Here is a 7,468-nt window from a genome sequence, read left to right as displayed (position 1 = left end):
ACCTCAGCCAGCTTGGAGGACTGCTGCTCTCTTCTGTCTAATGGCCCAATGTGCTGAGGTTGATAGATTGCTCATTTTCCTAGTTTTTCCTCTAAAAGATTTTGGAGATGATACCCAGAGATCAAATGCACTCTACACTCTGCAGTTTCTATTTCATTTGTTTCTAAACTGTTCTCTTCCCCATTTCAGTGATGATTAAAGCTAGGGCTTGTCATACTGTAATCTTCTAGTATTCCCCCATCAGGCAGGTTTCAAAGACCGAAGAAGGTTGTAGATGAGTGCTATCATGGGTGGAACCAAGAGGCTAGGCTCACGTTCTCAGCCCATTGTGTACTAACTCGGTAAGCATGGTGATCTGCTAAGCCACATCTGTGAAATGGCGATCGTCATGGTGTCTACCCCACCAGCGCCAATGACTCCAAGTGGTCAAATGCCTATGATAGAACTAGAACAGGGCCTGATTGCAGGAAGTGAGTGAGTGTTATCACTATCGAAAGGTACAAACTTCCAGTTATAAATGAGTAGGTCACAGGGATATATAATGTATAGCATGGTCACCATAATTAATGATACTGTATTATATTTGAAAGTTGATACAAGAGTAGATCTTAAAAGTTCTCATCATAAGAAAAATACATTTTAAAGGGAAATTTATTTATTTATTTATTTATTTATTTTAAGAGGGTGAGAAAGAGAGAATGAGAACATGAGCAGGGAGGTGGAGCAGAGGGAGAGGAGAGAGAATCCTAAGCAGACTCCATGGTCGCATGGAGTTCCATGCAGGGCTTGATCTCATGACACTGAGATGCTGACCTAAGCCAAAATCAAGAGTCTGACGCTTAACCAACTGAGCCACCCAGGCACCCCAAGACAAAGATTTATAACTGTGTGGTGATGGATGTTAACTAGATGTATTGTGGTGATTATTTAACAATATATATAAATATTGAATCATTGATGTATCTAACATAATGTTATAAGTCCATTATATTTTAATAAAGAAAAAGTCAGCCAAATCGGGTTCTATGACCTACCCATGGCCTGCTACACAGAAAGTACCCAAACATTAGCTATTATTGGTATTATCACCATTACTCTTTTTTTTTTTGAAGATTTTATTTATTTATTTGACAGACAGAGATCACAAGCAGGCAGAGAGGCAGGCAGAGAGAGAGAGAGGAGGAAGCAGGCCCCCCGCTAAGCAGAGAGCCCGATGTGGGGCTTGATCCCAGAACCCTGGGATCATGACCTGAGCTGAAGGCAGAGGCTTAACCCACTGAGCCACCCAGGCTCCCCCATTACTCTTTCGATAATTTGATTGATTATATTCTCATTGTCTTGACTTATCTGACTCCAGACTGAAGATAACTTTGATATAAACTGATTAGAGAAATTTTAATTCTGGTACCTGAAGCTCTAATGAATTGATACATTATTTTGTTGTTGATTTTTAATAGCTTATACCCAGTAAAGAGCAGACAATTAAAGTCACAGTTAATGGAAAAAAACCCTGGTCCCTACTGCTGTGTTTATTTTTTCATTCCTAACTATTCATTACATTTGCCATAGAGTGAAGGAATAGCGTCAGTGTAGTTTACTCTCACAACCTAAATAAATTGCTCAGAAAAAAGAAAGTAAGGCCTACATTTTCTGTGCTTTGCTTATTTTTCATTTTATTTTACCTTATTTTATTTTGTTTTAGGTAGGCTCCACCTCCAGCATGGAGCCCAACATGGGGCTTGATTTGAACTCACAACCCTGAGATCAAGACCTGAGCTGAGATCGAGTCTGATGCCTAACCAACTGAACCACCCGGGGTGCCCCTGCTTATTTTTCCTTTTACATTCTATTTTTCCTCTCCTCCTTCAGGAATAGTTACTGAACCATTTTAAGTGCAAAGTAGTTTTATGATCAAGATTTGTTTCCTCCTGAAAGGAGAAAAAATTACCTGTACCAATTTGGATTTATTTGTAATGGTCATTAGCCATTTTCATCAATCAGAAAATACAACCTTTTAAAAAACCAAGCAGTTAGGTTTGAAAGTAGGTTGACTGGGCTCTCTTGGGAAGTGTCAACTGTTGGTGGTTATTGAAAGAATATATGCAAAAGAAAACTCTGGCTTAAGGGAAGCCCCGTTCCATGTCACCAAGCAGTTTTCAGACACTTTTTTTTTTTTTTTTTTTTTTACCGCAGGACTAATTATTTACATGAAATCTTATTTGGAACCTAGAAATGAAAGAAGAGACAATAAAAATACGAGAAACCTGTCAACTCCAGGTCTGAGCATCACTGAGATGTGGAAGAAATGAATAGCCTTGATAAATTTGTCACTCTCGTATATAAGGTGAAATATTTAAAAATATGGTTAAGCTTTCATATTTGTCACTGGGACTCTAGAAAAGGAGTGGCAGTTTTTTTCTGTAAATAAGCCAGAGAGTAAGTATTTTATGCTTAGTGTGCCAGGGCGCAAAATTGAGAATATTATGTGGATGATTATACAACATGAAAGTAAACAAATTTCCACAGAATTTTTTGAAAAAATTCAAAATAGAATAATGATTATTGGGTACAAGTTTTCATAATGTAGGCTGGCTAATGAGAAGAATTGAATTTTTTTCAAATAACATTTCACTTAATTTCACTTAATTGGAGTCCTATCATCAAATTGATTGCAAATGTTCATCTATGAAAACATTACTTAGCTTGTGGATATGCAAAACTAGACAGTGGGTGAGATTTGGTTTGTGGGCCATAGTTTGTCGATTTCTTCTCTAGAATAAACTTCAACTGGAAAATAGCAAGTTAGAGATTTCAATTAGCTGTTACAGTGCTTCTATTTTATAGGGACAGCAATGAAACCCTTTCTCACCGCTATCATATTGGCAAGGCTTTTTCTCTTTGAAGGTGAAATTCTAATACCCATTATTGTGGATAGTTTCAGAAAAAAAGAGAATCTCACATATTCTTAGTGGGAGTCTTTTCTGGAAGAACATTTGCCAAAAGGTGTCAAAAAACTTTAAAAAAAGGCACATTCACTTTGTTTGACTTGGCGATTTCACTTCTAGGGATTTAACCCAGTGAGGATTATATTGAAATATTTATGTGCAAGGTTATGCTTCATGGCACTGCTTATCATAGTGAAAATTTGGGTGCATCTTAAAGCTTAGCCATAGGAGGATCTGTGAAATAAATTATTGTAGAGCTATAAGAGAAAGTATTAGGCAGCCACTGGAAATTATATGGTTGAACTTTATTTATCGACACAGAAAGATTGCTTTAAAAAAACAAGCTATAGACATTATGCATAGTATGATCCTATAATTGAATAAAAGTTATGTGAAGCATAAACACAGAAAACAAAATGAAAGCTTACATGCAAAACATTAGAGGTGCTTATTTGTGAGATGAGTATAGATCATTATTACTATATATTAATATATAGTTGCACAATAATCAGTACTGTTTCTTGGGTGCTTAGCAATTGCAGGCACTCTGGGAAATGCTTAACATACATAAACTCATGTAATCTTTAAATCAATGGTACCAAGTAGGAATGCTTATATCCTCTAATACAATGGGGATGCTGAGGCTTGGAGAAGTTAAATTGCTTCCCCAGTTGACACAGCTAGAAATGGGGGGTCCGGGTTTTGTACTCAGATGTGTCTGATTCTGAAATTTTGTCCTGCCATCTTGCATGCCATATTGACTCTTATTTTCCTCACACTAGTTTGTATTTCTAATCTTGCTCTAACGTGTCAGGGGTGTTTTTAAGAAAGTCGAAGATATAGGAACATTGGGTGTAATTACACTAAAGCCACTGAACTGCCATGTGGAACATTTAACCATTTCTTGTCCTGTTACTTCTGATTCTGGGGATTTGCATCTCTCTGTCCTTTCCAACTGGCTCACAGGCGTCCTTGAAGATATGGAAGACAGCAGTTATTCCTCTAGCTATTGCAAAGAATGGGTATTCCTGCTGCTTTTAAGTCTATAACCTAGCCAAGAAAATGTGCTTTATTTAAGTTGAAGAATAATCTTCCATATTTTAAAGGTAAATTCCCTTGCTCCAAGAGACCATCTGACTCTCAGAGCTTTTTAGAATCAGTGCAAGAAGTGGGAGTAGTTGTCAACTGGTGACCAAGAAACTTCCTCTCACTTTCCCACTATTTCCCTCCTCCTCACCACATTCCCTCAAAAGTGGATAGGAACAGCATTAGTCCAGGAAGGGAGTGTTAACTTATTCAAATTAAAACCTTAAGTGCTTACTTAATAATGTGTCTCCCAGACATAAATTATCACCTGGATTTAAACTTCATGATTCTTTTATTATTTTTTTTTCTGTGTGCTAGGCCACAGATGCTATAAAAATGATAACTATTAAACTCTGACATTTTCCATTCACTGAACAAGATGAACTGTTCTTTCCTACTAAATTGCTCTTTAAGATAATGAGTCCTGTCACCAAAGGTCTGTGATCATCTTGCCACTTTGGTTTGTGTGATTACTGGCTTATAGAGCATAGTCAACATGATCAACTTTTTTTTCTGACCTGTTTTGTTCCCAGCTCCTTGAAAACAGAATGATGGGTAAATTTATCTTTCTTAGGAGTTATGAAAAACCCTAGCTTTATTTATTGAATGCAGGGAGAATGGCCTACTGTGAAATGATGCTGGATCATAGATAGATAAGTAGGGTCATGTAAAACTATTACAGGAGACACATGACAAATCTTGAAACACTGGTAAATTAAAAGCGCTTATAAGTACAAATCTGGTTGTTGGAGTGGGCATATAGTGGTCACTATTCACTCTGAAATCATTCTGGAGTATGCAAAAATCAAGTTGTATAGCGGAGGATAATAAATAGTTAAGTATAGTAATTGGAGGTGGAGTGGGGGATAGAAAAAACTATTATATAATGGTAGCTCCGATTTCTTTTTAGTTCCCATTCATTTAACAATTAGCAGTTCCTTAAAATTAATTTCTTCTAAAAATTAATTTCTGTATAGGGAGCAAGTAGTCTTTGATTTCAGAGACTTCGTTCCCTTATTTTGTGCAGTCTCAGTGGTGGAGGGGGAAGGAACTAACTTTGGAGGACATGATGGTTGCAGAAGCTTCAAGAATCATGGCCTCATATTATAGTATTTGGAAGAAAGTGGCCCTTTCTTGTATTCCTTTTTTCCAGAGGTCTTTGCAGACTTCTCCTCAGATTCATTGACCCACTTAGGCCAATCACTATAAAGGAGACTGGAATTACTGTGCTGGCTTTTAGACCAATTATGACTCACCCTCAGGGTTTGGAGAGTTCAACTTCCCTTGTGGCCTAAGCTTCTTGACGAACGATGGATGTAATAAGGTTTTTTGGAACAAAGGAGAGTGAATTACTGATGGGTAGGCAAGGTAGGGTGTTTGCCAAAGCTGTTTTTGGCAAGTTAGTATTATAAATTCTGGTAAAAAAAAAAATTTTTCCTCGTGTATCTTTCAAAAATTCTTTTCAGTTAATGGTATTCCAATTGTTCTTCACATGTTAATTTGCTTATCAAGTTGATAGCTTATAGATAACAAGTCAAATATTTAAAAAGTATATAACTCAATATGTAATGTTTTACTGTAATGACATTTTATTAAAGTGGATGTATTTTTAGAATCACTATGTAAAATTTCAGGATTTAAGAAACAAAACGGGAAGGAAAATAAAATTTACAGTTTATTGTAGGAATAGAAGTTATTATATGTAAACTTCTCTGCTATTTCAGGCTCTGATAATAGGAGCATTTAAACTCCTGTTTTTTAAGTTTTGTTTGTTTTGTGATAGTTGAATTATCTGAGATGAAGTATAGTGTTATGGGCTGGACTGTATTCCCCCCAAATTTATATATTGAAACTACCTTCCCCCTCCTTTTTTGGATTTGCCCATTATTTTAGTGATTATAATACCAAAAACATAGGTAATAAAAGAAAAAATACATAAATTAGACATTATCAAATTTAAAAACTTTTATGCAAATGACAAGTATGCCAAGAAGATAATAAGACAGTCCACAGAATGGAATAAAATCTTCACAAGTCAGGCGCGCGGGAGCCCCCGCCGCCGCCCGCTTGCCCCGGGGAAAGAGTGCAGGGCCTGGACCGCACGGTGCCATGGCCCAGGCCTTCTACCGCACGGAGGAGCGCGGCCAGCTCTACTCCCCCGATTACCGCCTCTTCTTCAAGAATGTAGCTGGTCACTACATTTCCCCCTTTCATGATATTCCTCTCAAGGTGGACTCAACGGAGGAAAATGGCATTCCTACAAAGAGAGCACGAAATGATGAATATGAGAATTTGTTTAATATGGTTGTAGAAGTACCTCGGTGGAAAATGCTAAAATGGAGATTGCCACAAAGGAGCCATTGAATCCCATTAAACAAGATACAAAGAATGGCAAGCTACGCTATGTGGCAAATATATTTCCTCACAAGGGTTATATCTGGAATTATGGTGCCCTCCCACAGACTTGGGAAGATCCCCATCAAAAAGATAAGAGTACAGACTGCTGTGGAGATAATGATCCTATTGATGTTTGTGAAATAGGCTCAAAGGTTCTTTCTTGTGGAGAGGTTATTCATGTGAAGATCCTTGGAATTTTGGCTCTTATTGATCAGGGTGAAACAGATTGGAAAATAATTGCTATCAATGTGAATGATCCCGAAGCCTCAAAGTTTCATGATATTGATGATGTTAAGAAATACAAACCAGGTTACTTGGAAGCTACACTTAATTGGTTTAGATTTTATAAGGTGCCGGAAGGAAAACCTGAAAACCAGTTTGCTTTTAATGGAGAATTCAGAAACAAGGCTTTTGCTCTTGAAGTTATTAAATGTACTCATGAATGTTGGAGAACATTGCTTATGAAGAGGTGTGACGGAGGGGCTATAAGTTGCACAAATGTGCAGGTATGTGACAGCCCTTTCCATTGCACTCAAGAGGAAGCAAGATCAATAGTTGAACTGGTGTCATCATCACCAGATAAGGGAAGTAAAGAAGAAGAGCAAGTGTGGCACTTCCTTGGCAAGTGATTTGAACATTTGAAGTTCTGCCATCAAGACTCCAATCTCCAAGGCCTCCACAACTCCCTCTCCCCAAGTTCTAGCAACAGGCAGATCTATGAGAATTTATTGACTTCCTATTGAAACCTTTTTCCCCCAGCCTTATTCGAGATATACAATATGTAAATAAAGACCAATATTAAAAAAAAAAAAATCTTCACAAGTCACAACTTTGATGAGGGATTAATATTGAGACTATATAAAGAACACCTACAACTCAACAACAATAAAAAACCCCATTCCAAAAATGGGCAAAGGGTTTGAATAACATTTCTCCAATGAAGACATTCAAATGGACTATAGGACGTGAAGAGGTGCTCAACGCCATAGTCATCAAGGAAATGCAAATCAAAACCACCATGAGATATCATTTATTCACAC

General features: G+C 37.2%; 1 pseudogene; it reads left to right on the top strand.

Moving 5' to 3' along the window:
- The first annotated feature begins 376 nt into the window (after positions 1–376).
- On the top strand, positions 377–7,188 carry LOC125094114 (inorganic pyrophosphatase 2, mitochondrial-like; annotated as a pseudogene).
- The last annotated feature ends 280 nt before the right edge of the window (positions 7,189–7,468 follow it).

The sequence above is a fragment of the Lutra lutra genome, chromosome 2 (assembly GCF_902655055.1).
Source record: "Lutra lutra chromosome 2, mLutLut1.2, whole genome shotgun sequence".
NCBI classification, from domain to species: Eukaryota; Metazoa; Chordata; class Mammalia; order Carnivora; family Mustelidae; genus Lutra; species Lutra lutra.
This window is presented reverse-complemented; position numbering and strand designations above follow the sequence as displayed.